A 16,798-nucleotide genomic window follows, 5' to 3' on the forward strand; every position below is an offset into this window, starting at 1 on the left:
ATCTGAAGAAGGAAAGTGTCATGGTTAGGGAGAATGAATATATAAAAATTTGGCATCAAGGATTTCTTTGATTTTAAACATAAAAGATCAAGTTCAAGGTTCAGTCTTTATTAAAATATCGTCATGTGCATTTGAGATGTTTCTCCTCAAAATGAATGTTTGTAATTGAAGAATAGGAAAGGATGATTCCTATATCTTTCAAAATTTGCAGTAATGAAAAAATAAGTCCACACTTTGATTTTGTGAGGACTGAATCTCTCAATATTGCATAACATTGTATTTGTATGCTGGCAGTGTGTTGGGCTCTTTAAGAAATGATCATCAAAAGGGAAGATGAGTAAATGTATCTTCATTAGATGGAATCCTGGGTTTTAGATTTGCAATTGTTTAAACCCTGTATAAATCAGAACATGACCAGTATTAAAACCTGACCAATATAAACCACAACATTCTGCTCACCATAACAACACGGTGTACTGACAAAAATCCACATCTTTCATTTGAATCCAAATATCATTCAAACATGCTACAAATATTTATTATTTACTTACCAAGTGTAAAGTGTCTTTATAGGCGTTATGGTTACATGCATGATTTAAAAAATCTAATTACCCTGCCCCAAAATAGCTAATAGTCTAGTAGAGTAAGATAAAACAAACTTATGGGTAAATAAATATGAAGTCACTTATGACTTTTTCTACACTGAGAGTCTGATACTATAAACTACAGTCACAGGGATGCACTTGGCTAAGTTTTTAAATTCCAAATGAATACTTAAATATGAAATATAATTAATGTGTTAGGAACAATAGTAACAGACACTGGTAAGATGAAGCATGTTAGTTGTGTGTATTGAGATACAGGTTTCATGAACTAGCTCTTGCTAGATAGAAAATAATTAGCTAACCTACATTGAGAAGGTCAGGTATTTTGTAATGTCTCATAAATACAGAGGCTATATCAGTAATTATAAAATAATACCTAATTTTGTACCTTGTTCATCTCGTATTATGAAAGTACATCGAGGTGTTGTACATCTCAACCTTGCATGATTTAATGTGAGATCAATGAACCGTATCTTTAGCTTGGTCCTCAGCTCATCCTCAGGAGATATTGGAAAGGGCCGTTGGATGCATGTTGATGTACCATCTGGACTGCTGAACGTCCCCTCTAGTGTGTAAGCTCATTCATAAATGAAAGAAATGACAGTTTTGCAATTTGTAAATCACAACACCCTTTGTGAAACTCCAGAACCTACAAGTGATTCATCCTCACCTATCCTTCTGGGAAAGGATGACTGTGTGTAGGTACATTGCATTTTACGTGTGGGATAAATAACTAGCTTCAGGTTCGTTGCAGAGTAGGGAATAAGGGTTCTTTTGATGTCTTACCCTGTAACTTAACAATGCTCCTGCTTCCCCTAAAGAAGTCATTATATTCTCTCTTATGAGTCTCAAGTTATTTCTCATTTTGATATCTTGTCTTCTCAGATCTGAGACCAGGCCATTTCTTCCACATTATGTAATGTTGGTCACACAATAGGTACTTACAGTATTGGGCATTTTAGTTTCTAAGATTTTTATTTTGTAAGAGTGGCTGACCCTGAATGTAAAGATTAAACCTCATGAGTGCTGGTTCATGAGATTCATGAGTATTTCCTGACAGCTGGCACACTGAATACTGACTTTTGCTTTGATAGGCCTATGCCTTTTTAACACATTTTCCCTCTTGGAGCAACAAAGAAGCAGATTTTTGACTTTTACAAATGAGAGGTGCTGTAGAATAAGCAAAAATTGGTTTCAACTCCTCTGAGAAACTTATTATGTAAATATACATTATGATGATCATAAGTAAAAATAATTTATTTTCTGAGGCATAATGCCAGAGCAAAAGTCATTTGGGTAGGCAAACATTTGTTAGTTGTATGGCGGTTTCATCAAATGCAGTCTCCATTCAGAGATAATAGATACTTAAATGGATTTTTCTTTTTCATGAGTACACCTCAAGGTTTAGAAGCAAACATGCTGTTAAAAATATCAGACCATAAGAAAAATAATTTTTCTGAAATCTTTATGGCTTTCCAAATTTGTAGCATGAACACAAGTAGAATATTAGAATCCTTTGGGAAATTGAATTTGATTATTTATTTTATTTTTATTTTTTTGTCTTTTTGCTATTTCTTGGGCCGCTCCCACGGCATATGGAGGTTCCCAGGCTAGGGGTCGAATCGGAGCTGTAGCCACTGCCCTACGACAGAGCCACAGCAACTCGGGATCCAAGCCGCGTCTGCAACCTACACCACAGCTCACGGCAACGCCGGATCGTTAACCCACTGAGCAAGTGCAGGGACCAAACCCGCAACCTCATGGTTCCTAGTCGGATTCGTTAACCACTGTGCCACCACGGGAACTCCGAATTTGATTATTTTTAATTTATTATTTTATTTAGGTAGGAGCCCAGTCACAGATTCTCTAGACTTGCTAGCTGGTCTTGGGTTTTCATTAGACATAGGACATTTTAGTTTTGAATATAGTTTGTATAGTCTTTACTTCCAGGGGAAAAAAAAAAGCTGCCTGGCTTTTTTTTTTCCCTAAGGGAATTATAAAAATAACAGCCATAAGACTCAAGTAGCCATCAGTAATTCTCATAGCTGAGAGATACTTGTGATGCCTTATTAATCTCTGTTAATAAATAAGAATTTTTAAATTATGTGAATGAGCTATAGCTGAAGGAACTAGGTAGGATATGATTATTATTGAAAAGCTAGAATTAAAGGGGGATGAATTGATTGTCATATATTTGAAAGATTATTACATGGAACAGGACAGTGTCTTGTCCAGTAATGTTCTAGAAGATGGAAATGAAAATTTTAGGTACTAATTGTATGGAAATAGATTTTAATTCAATGCAACAAAGGGGTTCCTAGCAATGTCCCTAATACAGAAAGTGTTTGTACTTCTGTTAGGAGTATCATAGAAAGGATTCCTGAGTCCTGCTGGGAACTTGAACTCCATGGACCCTAAGGACCTCACTCAAATTTTGGCAGTTCCAGTGACTGTTTTTTACTGCAAAATCCTGTATACCAAACTTGAGTAGTTCCCAGATTGATGTCTTTCTCCATTTCTCCAAGTTTGTTGATTAAAATGCCATTCCTTCCTATCTCCAAATATCAAAATATTCAAGTCACTTTTTTCTTCCATATCTGTCTCTCCTAAAATCTCTTATAACTCATCAGTCATCAAGTCCTACGGATCCTCATTTCTCAGTGTCATCCTCAGTCACTCTGTGATTTGTTTAATTCTCCATACAGTAATGAAAGCCTTCATGATTATAGACCTGTATTATCACAATCATCTCTTAACAAGTCTCCCTAACATTTCCATATTCATTCCTTAATCTGTAATTTTCTTGTAGCATCACTTTTATTACACCACTCTAATTAAGAATATAATACACCCTAGCTCTTTTAAGGTTATTTAGAATTTCTCATTCCAGCATTTAAAATCTTTCTTAATATGGCCTCCCCTTATCAATATTTTCTCTCGCTGTTATCAGTGTCAGTCAATTTCTTCTCTTCAACCCTCCTCAACTCAACACAGTAAAGGAGTTATGGATACAATCACAGATCAATTCCTATGCTCTTTTATGTTTCTCTAGGAATATTTCTTAGACTCAACTTATCCCACCAAGACCTTTTTTGATTTTGAAATTAGCTTAAAAATTACTATTGATCTATATAAAAGATTCTCCACTTTTTAAAAATTGTCATCTGCTAGTTTTGTTTAGAGGTGTACATGAAATTTGTAAATATCACCTTGCTAACTAGTTTTTAAGTGTTGACTAATTTTATATTATGATTTTTCCAAGCAGCCATGAACATGTATTGAATATATATTAAATTCCTCTGAAGTGATAGGATCAAGAATCATAAGTAGTGATGTTACTGAATCAAACTTGGGTTCACTCTCCCTATATGCAACAAAGCCAATCTACCAACACTGGGTTGTGGTGAAGAAAAGTATATTTGCAGGGCACCAAGCAAGGAGAATGGGTAGTTAATGCTAAAAAGACTAAAATTGCTCCATGACTTTTAGGGAAGTTTTTTTTTAAAGCAACATTGGGGGTAGGGTCACGGGGTACATGTTCAGCTTGTGGACATTCTTTTGATTGGTTTGTGGGGAAGTAACAGGATGGTGTGTTGGAAGGCTTAATCATCAATCTTATAGTTCCAACAAGTCTGGGATTTGAGGGCTTATGTTCAGCATTCTTTCTAGTGGGGTCCTGGCTTCCACAAACAGCTCAAGGATATGTATCATGGAGTTCCCTTCATAATGCAGCAGAAACAAATCCGACTAGTATCCATGAAGATGAAGTTCGATCCCTGTCCTCACTCAGTGGGTTAAGGATCTTGCTGTGAACTGTGATATAGATCACAGATGTGGCTCAGTTCCTGCATTGCTGTGGCTGTGGCCAGCAGGTGTAACTTCAATTCTACCACTACCCTGGGAACTTCCATATGCCTTGAATGTGGCCCTAAAAAGCAAGGGAAAAAAAAAGTACATGTCAGATTTTTATCTCTAGCTCTTGAGGAACTAGGGAGGGATCCTGTGACTCTATTTTATGGCTGAACTATTGTTTTAGGCTATCACTACATTTTGTTTCACAGCTTTTATTTTTTTCTGAATTTCCTCACTTATGAAATAATAACTGCTTAAGTCTGCTCTTTGAAACTCAGGGGAGACCTGGTTAGAAACTCAGGGGAGGCCTGGGAGACTAAAGCCTTTTTTTTTTTTTTTTTAAATAAGAAAATGGGGAAATGAAGACCTGCCATTGGGACAGCTCCACAGGTTCCTGCTTGGTTCCAGTGGATGTTAACTGGAGAGAAGGAAGGATCAACGTGACTTCCCTGGAAAAAACATCTAAGATGTCTATGGGTAGATGTGATTGTATTGACTCTCTTAGAGGTGGAAACAGCCAAAAGTGGTAGCAGAGTTGGCCCACTGATTTCAACCACATCTTTTCTCTTGGTCCGTTTTGATGAGCAGTATGCCATGGGCTATTAGCCTCCCAAACATTTTTTGTTAAATAAGGTAGCTCACTGCTCATCATTCTCATTTTGCAGTGAGAGCTTTAGGCTTTATTACATCTGCAATACTATGGAGCACATTGTCTTGACTTTGATCTTTTACAATGTAGTTCAAGATGAACAGAGATTTTAGTAAATTTGATTCATATCATCAGTTCATTTATTAGCAGCTATAATGATGGAACCATAAACTTGTCATCCCAGGTGGCACTAATGAACTCCTTTTCTGACCTCCCTCAGCAGTGAGAGTGAGATTTGAATTAAAATGGATCCCAGTTCTTTATTCCTAGAGGTTCAAGGACTACATTTGCAGGTGGGAGATCTTGTCCTTGTTAGTGATTGACATGTCCTTGAAGACAAAGCCATTCCCCTAAAATTCCCAGAATTTTTATTTTAGCTTCATTCTCATCTTAAGACTAAATTCCTATAGATGTATAGCATATTTTAGTAAAGTCTTTCTTCTATAGAGAAATATAAATATAAAATGTAAATATGATTTATATATAAACTTTTAAAAAGATTCCATCACAGAAATAGGGAGCCCCAGAAATGACTGACAACACAACATTAACTAATTAGCAATTCACCAACAGAATACCAACATTGATATTATAGATCATGTCATTGAGGGTCTGTGCTGAAAGTAGACATTAATAATCATAGAAAAGTTTATTTAATTATAGATAGTGATATAACCAAAATGTGCATTGTGCTGGGAGCACATGTAACAAGGAGACCTGATCAGTCTGGGAGTGACAAGCGAGTGGAAGAAGGGGCAGGGCTTTAGGGAATCTTCTCTGAAGAAGTGATACTCAAACTGAGACCCAAAGTGAAGAGAAGAGAGGAGTTGGCTAAGTAAGGATTGAAATTTTTTTTTTTCCCCACTGTACAGCAAGGGGATCAAGTTATCCTTACGTGTATACATTTTTCCCCCACCCTTTGTTCTGTTGCAACATGAGTATCTAGACATAGTTCTCAATGCTATTCAGCAGGATCTCCTTGTAAATTTATTCTAAGTTGTGTCTGATGACGCCAAGCTCCTGATCCCTCCCACTCCCACCCTCTCCCATCAGGCAGCCACAAGTCTTTTCTCCAAGTCCATGATTTTCTTTTCTGAGGAGATGTTCATTTGTGCTGGATATTAGATTCCAGTTATAAGTGATATCATATGGTATTTGTCTTTCTCTTTCTGGCTCATTTCACTCAGTATGAGAGTCTCTAGTTCCATCCATGTTGCTGCAAATGGCATTATGTCATTCTTTTTTATGGCTGAGTAGTATTCCATTGTGTATATATACCACCTGTTCCGAATCCAATCATCTGTCGATGGACATTTGGGTTGTTTCCACGTCCTGGCTATTGTGAATAGTGCTGCAATGAACATGTGGGTGCATGTGTCTTTTTTTTTTTTTTTTTTTTTTTTTTTTTGTCTTTTTGTCTTTTTGTCTTTTGTTGTTGTTGTTGCTATTTCTTGGGCTGCTCCCGCGGCATATGGAGGTTCCCAGGCTAGGGGTTGAATCGGAGCTGTAGCCACCGGCCTACACCAGAGCCATAGCAACGCGGGATCCGAGCCACATCTGCAGCCTACACCACAGCTCACCGCAACGCCGGATCGTCAACCCACTGAGCAAGGGCAGGGACCGAACCCGCAACCTCATGGTTCCTAGTCGGATTCGTTAACCACTGCGCCATGACGGGAACTCCATGTGTCTCTTTTAAGTAGAGTTTTGTCTGGATATATGCCCAAGAGTGGGATTGTGGGGTCATATGGAAGTTCTATGTATAGATTTCTAAGCTATCTCCAAACTGTTCTCCATAGTGGCTGTACCAGCTTACATTCCCACCAACAGTGCAGGAGGGTTCCCTTTTCTCCACAGCCCCTCCAGTACTTGTTATTTGTGGACTTATTAATGAGGGCCATTCTGACTGGTGTGAGGTGGTATCTCATGGTAGTTTTGATTTGCATTTCTCTTATAATCAGTGATGTTGAGCATTTTTTCATGTGTTTGCTAGCCATCTGTATATCTTCCTTGGAGAAATGTCTATTCAGGTCATTTGCCCTTTTTTCCATTGATTGATTGGCTTTTTTGCTGTTGGGTTGGATAAGTTGCTTATATATTCTAGAGATTATATATTGCTTATATATTCTAGAGAGAGGTGACTGTGACAGAGAAAATGGAGAGAAAGGAGTGGATTCAAGATACAGCCCTTGTCCATTGCATCATTTGAAACTATTTTCCCCCATTCTGTAAGTTGTCTTTTTGTTTTCTTTTTGGTTTCCTTTGCTGTGCAAAAGCTTTTCAGTTTGATGAGGTCCCATGGGTTTATTTTTGCTCTAATTTCTATTGCTTTGGGAGACTGACCTGAGGAAATACTCATGATGTTTTTGTCAGAGAGTATTTTGCCCATGTTCTCTTCTAGGAGTTTGATGGTGTCCTGTCGTATATTTAAGTCTTTCAGCCATTTGGAGTTTATTTCTGTGCATGGTGTGAGGGTGTGTTCTAGTTTCATTGCTTTGCATGTTGCTGTCCAGGTTTCCCAGCAATGCTTGCTGAATAGACTTTCTTTTTCCCATTTGATGTTCTTGCCTCCCTTGTCAAAGATTCATTGACCATAGGTGTCAGGGTTTATTTCCGGGTTCTCTATTCTGTTCCATTGGTCTGTCCGTCTGTTTTGATACCAGTACCACACTGTTTTGATGACTGTGGCTTTGTAATATTTCAAGTCTGGGAGAGCTATGCCTCCTGCTTGGTTTTTGTTTCTCAGGATTGCTTTGGCGATTCTGGGTCTTTTGTTGTTCCATATAAATTATTGGATTGTTTGTTCTAGTTCTGTGAAAAATGTCATGGGTAATTTGATAGGGATTGCATTGAATCTGTAGATTGCTTTGGGTAGTATGGCCATTTTTACAATATTGATTTTTTCCAGTCCATGAACATGGAATATCTTTCCATTTCTTTACATAGGATTGAAAATTTAGTGGGGTTGAGGCTTTCAGGCCATGCAAACATGTTTGATGGCCAAAAGCCATCACGGTGCCTTGAGAACACCAAGAATGCCAAGAAAGGAGAATGGGTGTGATTGGTTGGAAAAGTAAGCAGGGGTCATATCATGAAAGGCCTTATCAATAAAAAGAGGGAGTTAGCATTTCACTCTAAAAATAAAAGGAAAGCCTTGAACTTAGGATATGATAGACTTTATAGACTACTCTGATGGAAAAGGGGAAGACAGGAAGTAGGAGACCAGTTAGGAAATTTTAGCAATAGTTCTAGAGAGAGGTGACTGTGACAGAGAAAATGGAGAGAAAGGAGTGGATTCAAGATACAGCCGAGAATGAAGTTCCCATCATGGAGCAGCAGAAATGAATCCAATTAGTATCCATCAGGATGCAGGTTCGATCCCTGGCCTCGCTCAGTGGGTCAGGGATCTGGCATTGCTATAAGTTGCAGATGTGGCTCAGATCCCATGTTGCTGTGGCGTAGGCTGGCAGCTGTAGCTTGGATTCGACCCCTAGCCCGGGAAATTCCACATGCTGCAGGTGCAGCCTTAAAAAAAAGAAAGAAAAAAAAAAAGATACAGTAAAGAAGAAGAACACGATGATTGCTATGAAGTCAGGGGTAAGAGATGAGGAGCTGTCCTTCTAGAGTTATGGCACACGCAGCTAGGTGGACAGTACTCCGTTTTACCAAAATGGAAATGGTGGAAGAAAAGCATGTCTTTGGGTTAGTTCAGGCATGTTGAGTTTTATTTGCCTAAAGTGGGCACAGAAGGAAATCAGATGAATATTCATGTATTGCTGAGAGAATAGATTTGAATGGGACATAGAACTTAAGCCACTTTTCTTCTTATTTTTCCATAATTGAGATCATTTTCAACCTGTCTTAGCATACACCAAATTAAATCTCAAACTACCTGCATACAAACCATCTCCAGAAACATTGATTAATATTATAGGTTTATTAATGAGGTTTTGTGAGAGACAACAAAGAGCATAGCATACATCACATAGCAAACTTTATACATAGTTTGTTTTAAATATGGCAGCTCTCTTCCAGAGGCTCTTTCTCAACAGTGGCTGCCTCACCTCTTCATCCTCTTTCTATAATTCTTATTTTTACTTTACCACTGCCACCCCCCCCCACTGTATTCCACAATAAACCCTTTATTTCTGTGTTTATGTGTAGCTTTCTATACCTTCTGTCATTCATAAGGTCACTTGTCAGTCCTTTCTACAAAACAAAGATCTATTTCAGAAGTTTGCCTTCTAAAGAGGCTGGGGTGGGAGGGAGAAGGAGGATTGTAGATAATAAAATTTTTCTTTAAAAATAAACATGTTGGAGTTCCCGTTGTGGCGCAGTGGAAATGAATACAACTAGGAACCATGAGTCGCAGGTTCCATCCCTGGCCCCGCTCAGTGGGTTAAGGATCCAGTGTTGCCATGAGCTGTGAAATAGATTGCAGACACAGCTCAAATCTGGCATTGCTGTGGCTCTGGCGTAGGCCAGCAGTAACAGCTCCAATTAGACCTCTAGCCTGGGAACCTCCATATGCTGTGGGTGCAGCCCTAAAAAAAACCAAAAATAAAAAATAAAAAATAAAAACCACCAAAAAACAAAACATGTTACTAAAATATTCATAATGACTCAAACTGAAGAGTTGAATTCTAATATTGAAAAATTCAATAGTAGAGGAAGAGATATTAAAGGAAAGATTGTCCAGCTACTTGAGCGATATGAGGAAAACCAAGAGAATTAGGATGTTCATTAAAAAGAGAGCAGAGGTTTAACAAGAATATAATGGCTAATTCATCAAATAGGTTGAGAGGTCATTTGCATATTTAAAACCATGAATGATTAATTTTTTTGAGAGTAATCTGTTGTACATAATTTCAGCAAATTGGAAAACTGAAAGAACCTTATTTGTATTTCAAGTTGTGCCATGAATTTCTTTTCTTAAACATGGCAACATCATTTTCACTATTTCATTTTTCCTCTGCAGAATAGGGGTTGGTAATCAAAATAGGTAATCCCGTTCTGTATTCCTAGCAATCTTGAGAAGAAAAGAAGTAAATGCACCGAATAATGCTGCCCACCTGGGCATGCTCACTTCACACAGGTAGGGCTGGTCCACTTGCAATAAATGGCAAGGCTGCCCAGGTAGGAGCCTGGCAGTCTGGACAGACCCACCTTCCTCCTTCTTCCTGTACTCTTAGACCAGAGTGAATGAGTGGGTTTGGGTCTCATGCTTGAAAGGATAAGATGATCAAAGTTTATGGTGACAGAGACAGTTGGGTCATCAAGCAGCTGCCTAAAGGGATATTACAGCAAGGACCCAGGGCTTTGGGTACAAAACCATGAACATAGCCAACCAAGCATAGAGAAATCCTTCACTAGCCTGGAAATCGGGACTGTACCAGCAGTGCAGGGGGGCTGTGGTATGGCAGGGTTAACCCACCCCACAGTCCTGTCGTAGGACAGATCACAGATTCTGCATGCCACCAAAGGGTTAAATTCTTCCATGTCATCTTCAGTAGAAGGTGGTCTGTGGGCTGCAGAGTCGAGAGAGGTGGGGTTAGTCTCTCCTGAAGAAAAAGCCTGCTTTATAAGGTGACTAATTTTTCCTCTCTTCGTATGCACTTGGATTTGTCAGAGAGTACACTCTTCTTGCCTAAAAAAATATTAATTGACAGGTGGGCCAATAACAAGACTGAATGGCTGAATAGAGAAAGAGATATCTAGGTCTTCAGAGAACAGAAGTAGAATCCATTCTGGAGAATACATGATTTTATTTATTTTACTTTTTTGTGCTTCTTGGGGCTGCACCCAGGCCCTATGGAGGTTCCCAGGCCAGGGGTCAAATCCAAGCTACAGCTGCCGGCCTATGCCACAACCATAGCAACACCAGGTCCGAGCTGTGTCTGCGACTTACACCACAGCTCATGGCAATGCCAGATCCGTAACACCACAGCTCATGACAATGCCAGATCCTTAATCCACTGAGCGAGGCCAGGGATTGAGCCTGCAACCTCATGGTTCCTAGTCAGATTCATTTCCACTGCACCACAACGGGCACTCTGGGAGTACATGATTCTTAAAAACTGATTTTGAATGGAAGGGCCAAGCAAGTAGTGCTTTCAAACTCTTTTAGGCTTCAGAAAGGAGAGAAATGGGCAACTGGTTATACCTCCTATTAAAATTAGCACTTGTCATGCTGTTTTGCTTATACTTCCTTAAGCAAGGAACTCAGTTTCCTGGCATCTCCATTCTGGCTCTTCCAACATTTTTCTTACTTCCCAGCCTCAGTTACCCAAGAGGGAAATACTGATTGGTGGAGTAAAATCCTTTATCTCAGTATCTCTTCAGAAACACAATAGATTGTCTTTTGTCTTTCTTATTCCACCTCCAAATCTTATCTCTGAGAATTTATGGTGATTGGCACAAAAGAAAGAATAAAACCCATGGGGCTAGAATGATGCCTTGGGGTGGGTTTAGGAAGAGGGTTGCATGGAGAGTTTGACTTTGCAGTGCAATTTTGAACAACTTGGATCCAGCTCTTGGGAAAAATACAACTCCCACTCACCCTTGAAGAACTGCGAACAATCTTTCCTCCAAACAGCAGTTCAGAAAAGGTAGCTAGTATTTGCTTTGCCTCCCCTTACAAGCTTGGGAGAATGATTAAATATTTCAATTCCTTTTCTCCTGGATGTTTAAATTCATAGCCTGTTCACGAACGTTTTCTCTGAGCTCACTGCTGATCTGCTCAGGATTCAAGATCAGAATAGTAATTTGAGGATTATGAGAGGGAGGCTGGTCAATGTTATTTTTCAGATGCTTCTAGGCTTTCTTCAAATCTTACTTGTTTTTTTCTCAGACAGGGCCAAGGAAAGGAGTGAGCTATTCTACCATTTGGGTGAAACAAAGGAGAAAAATTGAGAAGAATGGAAAAATATGCAGAGTTGTAGTCCTTCCTTTCACTGCTATTGTTTGCCCTTTCAAGAAAGGTGGTATAAATCAAGCTTGTTTTTACCCATGAAATTATGATGGGTTGCCACATGCTGTGCATCATGCTTTATCATGATAAAGAAACAGGTAGCTTCAAATGAAAGCATCTGATGATTTATCAGGCATTTGGCAGTTGATCAACCCCATTGTGAAAGGACAGTCATATTCTTGCTTTGCTGAGGCTCTTTAAAGAATGTGAAATGTGGATCATGGCACTGAAGTAGTTGACAGTAAATCAGCTTTGATTTCCCCTCTGAGAGCACAAAATGAACCTTGTCATTATCAGGAAGAGAAATGAAATCTTTAAATATTTCTCAATGTTTTGTCATCTCTGCCTGTCGGAGTGATTTAACATAAAATTTCCCCAAAGTAGGAAGTGCAGGTATTATTTAATTTCATTTCAAAATATAAATTTCACAATTTTTCCATATAAATTACTTGAAAAGCCCCCAATTTGCAATTATGGAGGTGCCTTAAGATCAATGGCATTTTAAAATCAAATGTTATTAGACAAAAATGTACTTAGTATTTTGTCCCCTGCCAATAGCCTATAGTCCCTGAACAAAATGATACCTTAGCGTTTATGGAAAATATCAGATGGGCCAGAAGAAATTGCTTATATAAGGTTTGAGTTACCTGTGTTGCCAAAAGTGTTTGTTTATTGAACTTTTGACTACATATTTCTTACATGGTTTGTGATTACCTTTTTCATGTTCTAAACTGTTTGCTTTTTATCTTTTTTCACGTTCTGCTTAGCTAATTCTAAGACTTTGAAGACACTTGCAAATGTTTTATTACCCCTCCCAGATTTAAAATGCCAATTAAAGGAAAAAACCCTTTCTAAAAATTAATCTATGTGAATAATGAATGCTCACTCTTGAAAAAATAGATATCAACAACCACACAAATTCTTGGACCCAGAGACAACCTCTGTTGACATTTTCATGTGTCCCTGAGGACTTAATTTATGAGTAGTTTTTTATTTGAAGTTAGATTCATTCTCAATTCCAGAGTATTAAAGAATGAAGCCTTGCAAATTTCTCTTCTTTGGTCTCAGGGTTCAAATTATTTATTTATTTATTTACTTTTTATTACTCAATAAATTTTATTACATTTATAGTTGTACAATGATCATCACAACCAAATTTTATACCATTTCTATCCCAAAGCCTGTGAATCCCCCCACTCCCCAACCTGTCTCATTTGAACACCATAAGTTTTTCAAAGTCTGTGAGTCAGTATCTGTTCTGCAATGAAGTTCATTGCATCCTTTTTTTAGATTCCACATGTAAGTGATAGCATTTGATGTTAGTGTCTCGTTGTCTCACTGACTTCACTTAGCATGATAATTTCTAGGTCCATCCATGTTGCTGCAAATGCTGTTATTTCTTTCCTTTTAATGGCTGAGAAATATTCCATTGTGTATATGTACCACATCTTCTTTATCCACTCCTCTGTCAATGGACATTTAGGTTATTTCCATGTCTTGGCTATTGTATATAGTGTTGCAATGAACATTGGAGTACACGTGTCTTTTGGTTTTCTCTGGGTAGATGCCCAGGGGTGGGATTGCTGGATCAGATGGTAGTTCTATTTTTGGTTTTCTGAGGAATCTCCATACTGTTTTCCACAGTGGTTGAACCAATTTACATTCCCACCAACAGTGTAATAGGGTCCTCATGGTTCAAAATTGAATAGTCAAAAGAGTTCATTTTCAGGCTCTCTTCAGTATTTTATTGCAAAAAGGGACATCCATTTTTCTTCCATTTCTACTTAAAAAAAGAATAAAAATGATAAACTGCAACATATACCATAAAGTATTTGGGTTATATATGGAGAAATGTTTCTATGTATTTTAACTAGTTACTGGAAAGATTGCCTTATTGATCTTGAATACTTCATCACATGCAACAGAATGCCAGGCTACAGTGATTCTGTTGACTAGTTGGATAATTTGACTAGATGATAAGCAGCAAAAAGCTCTTCCTAAATCCCTACCTAATGCAGTACTAGGTTAAAGTTAACAAACATATTTTCAGTGGATTCCAACCAAAAACAATGTTGTAGATAAAAACTCAAAGAATTATATGTAAGGAACTAGTAAACTCTAAGGGTAAAAATGAATGAATGCCTCATTTCTGCCCTATATTACTCTATCTCCTGTACACTCTGAATAGAAGCAGATGTTGAATTCCCTATAGAATGTTTCTGAGTTCAGGTTACTGAGATAATCCAGAGCATCACATGCATTATCATTTTAACCCCCATAATAATCTAGTATTTTAGGTACCATTATGATATTTATATTACAGACTTAGCAACAGAGTGAGATTTGTTTGGTTGATGTTCAGTAAGCATTGTGGTACGCATCAGGCATTGTACTACTGACTGGAATTCAGCAGTGAATACATAGACAAAATCCCAGTCCTCCTTGAGCTTATATTCTAAATTCTAGTAAGGAAGAAACAATAAGTATGATGAATAAATAAGTGCTATTGGATATGACAAGGTGGTATTGTAGTGAAAAATAAAGAGGGAAGGGAGATTGAGAGTGTTCTGCTATAAGATTTGACTGGACTCAAATATAGAAATGCAAACCTGTGCTACTTGATCACTGTAAGGTACCAAGAATGTGAGATTTTTGCCTGAGGAGATTTCTGGAGATGTACTCACGAGAAACGATCATTTTTGTGGTTCATTAATTAGTCCCTAAGTAAGAAATAAAGACTGAACAACTATAATGGAGGAAAAAAAGTTGGAATATTATTGTAGCTAAGGAATTTAAAGAGGTTTAATTTTCAGTCAAATGAAAGCATTGTTACTTGGCCCCTGTTGAAAGGCAAGAGCTGAAGTCATTCACCATTGGGTTTGTGTTTACTTCTAGAACCATGTCAGCAAGACTGTGGAGTACTCAAAACACTCCAAAACCAGCAGATGTTTTAGATGTATTTATTCTATTATAATGTCAACATTGTGTTGTTTTTCATCTTGTGAATGCTTATCCCCACCTTTTGCACTCTGCCCTAGTTTTCCTCCCATCTCTGTCCTTAAAATTTAGCCCAAGCTCAGAGGAGATTACCTTCTAGAGAAAATGACTAGTGTAGAGTGTTTGATGCAATAGATAACAGTAAAATATTTTAATTCTTTATAAAAGTTGGTACAATTTAAAAATATATATAATTACAGAAAAATTAGAATGAAGAAAGAGTATTATTATAATACTAATTAGATAAGAAGGCGAATCTTTCTGAATTGATGTGTCTCCAAGTGTTTGAGTCAAGAGTTCAACCAGAGAAGCAAAATCAGTAGGTTGGATGGATAGATGGATGGATAAGTAGGTAGGTAGGTTCATAGAGAGATAGACTGATTGATAGATATGGCAAGGAAGGAGGGAAAGGAAGAGCCAGGAATCTTTATTACAAAAAAATGCCTTACTCGATTGTAGGGGCAGACTAAGCAAGTCTGAAATCCATCCTGTGGGTAATCAGGAAGGGTAGGTCATTGGTAGGCTTGAACTTTCAGCCATGGGACGTAGCTGCCCATAGGCAGAATTTGTTTGTTTGTTTTGTTCATTTCTCTCTCTCTTTCTTTCTTTTTTTTTTTTTTTTTTTTTTTTTTTTTGCTTTTTAGGGCCACACTTGTCAGGTTTGTTACCACTGAGCCATGATGGGAACTCCAGAATTTTTTTACTTTTTCAAGAAGCTTCAACCCTGCTTTTAAATTCTTCCAACTGATTCAATCAAGCCCATCCAGATTATCCAGGATAATCTACTTTAAAGTTATCTGATTAAGGGCTTCAAGTACATCCACAAGTTTCCTTCACAGCAACACCTAAAATGGTATTTGATTGAATAACTGGGGACTACAGCTTAGCTAGGATGGTACATGGAAAAAGAAAAACCAGGCAATTTGTTTTCTGTCACTTTGTAAATTTGTTTTCTGGGAATTTTTATTGGGATATATATATGTACATATCAAATTCCTGATATATATATATATATATCAAACTCCTAAAGTATTTTTGAAACTTTTGACTTTAGAAAAAAACTTCTTGCTTCAATGTGAAAAGTTTGCATTTGTTTTTTAGCTGCCTATGTCTCAAGACCAGAAGAAATTTATTTTCAAATGTGATGATAAATCAGTCAGTACAGTGTCTCTCCTTGATAGATTTAGAATACCAGTGCCTTTTGAACTCATTTCATATTAAAACAAAGCAAAAATGTTAAAAAATATTTGTTAGTCCAACATGGCATTTGTTGCCTACTAAATATCGAGTGATGCATGCCTACCCTCTTTCTTGAGTTTATCTATTTTTGGGGGGTCGAGTATATGGACATCACACATGCAGCCCTAGTGGTGAATAGTGATTAGTCAAAACCAGTCATGGAGATCTTTTTTCTAGCAATTGTTCCAAGGCTATTTGACCCATTTGGGGTCAAGAAGATGTAAAGTGGAAATCTAATAATCCTAAGTATCAAATAAATACAGAGTCCAGAATGACTTAAATAAGCAATTGAATAAATAAGTATATGGGGGAGTTCCTGTCATGGCGCAGTGTAAACGAATCCAACTAGGAAACATGAGGTTGCGGGTTCGATCCCTGGCCTTGCTCAGTGGGTTAAGGATCTGGCGTTGCCATGAGTTGTGGTGTAGGTTGCAGATGCGCCTCAGATCTGGTGTTGCTGTGGCTCTGGTGGAGGCCAGCAGCAAC

At 37.8% G+C, this 16,798-nt stretch overlaps 1 protein-coding gene across 5 annotated transcripts in view; it reads left to right on the top strand.

Annotated features, from left to right (window-relative positions):
• The window catches only part of SLC7A11 (solute carrier family 7 member 11), a 376,273-nt gene that overhangs the window by 156,920 nt on the left and 202,555 nt on the right, over nucleotides 1–16,798 (top strand). Inside the window, exon 2 of one of the 5 annotated variants that reach the window (XM_084972874.1) lies at nucleotides 7,238–7,334. The exons of the other annotated variants lie outside the window; for them this stretch is intronic. The gene's annotated coding sequence lies outside the window, so the exon portion shown is untranslated. The remainder of the gene's footprint in view (nucleotides 1–7,237; nucleotides 7,335–16,798) is intronic. 5 annotated transcript variants of the gene reach the window in all.

The sequence above is a fragment of the Sus scrofa genome, chromosome 8 (genome assembly GCF_054392235.1).
Source record: "Sus scrofa isolate SSC_HxYL_T2T_F1_AM1 chromosome 8, Sscrofa_HxYL_maternal_Yorkshire_Landrace_v2.0, whole genome shotgun sequence".
NCBI lineage: Eukaryota > Metazoa > Chordata > Mammalia > Artiodactyla > Suidae > Sus > Sus scrofa.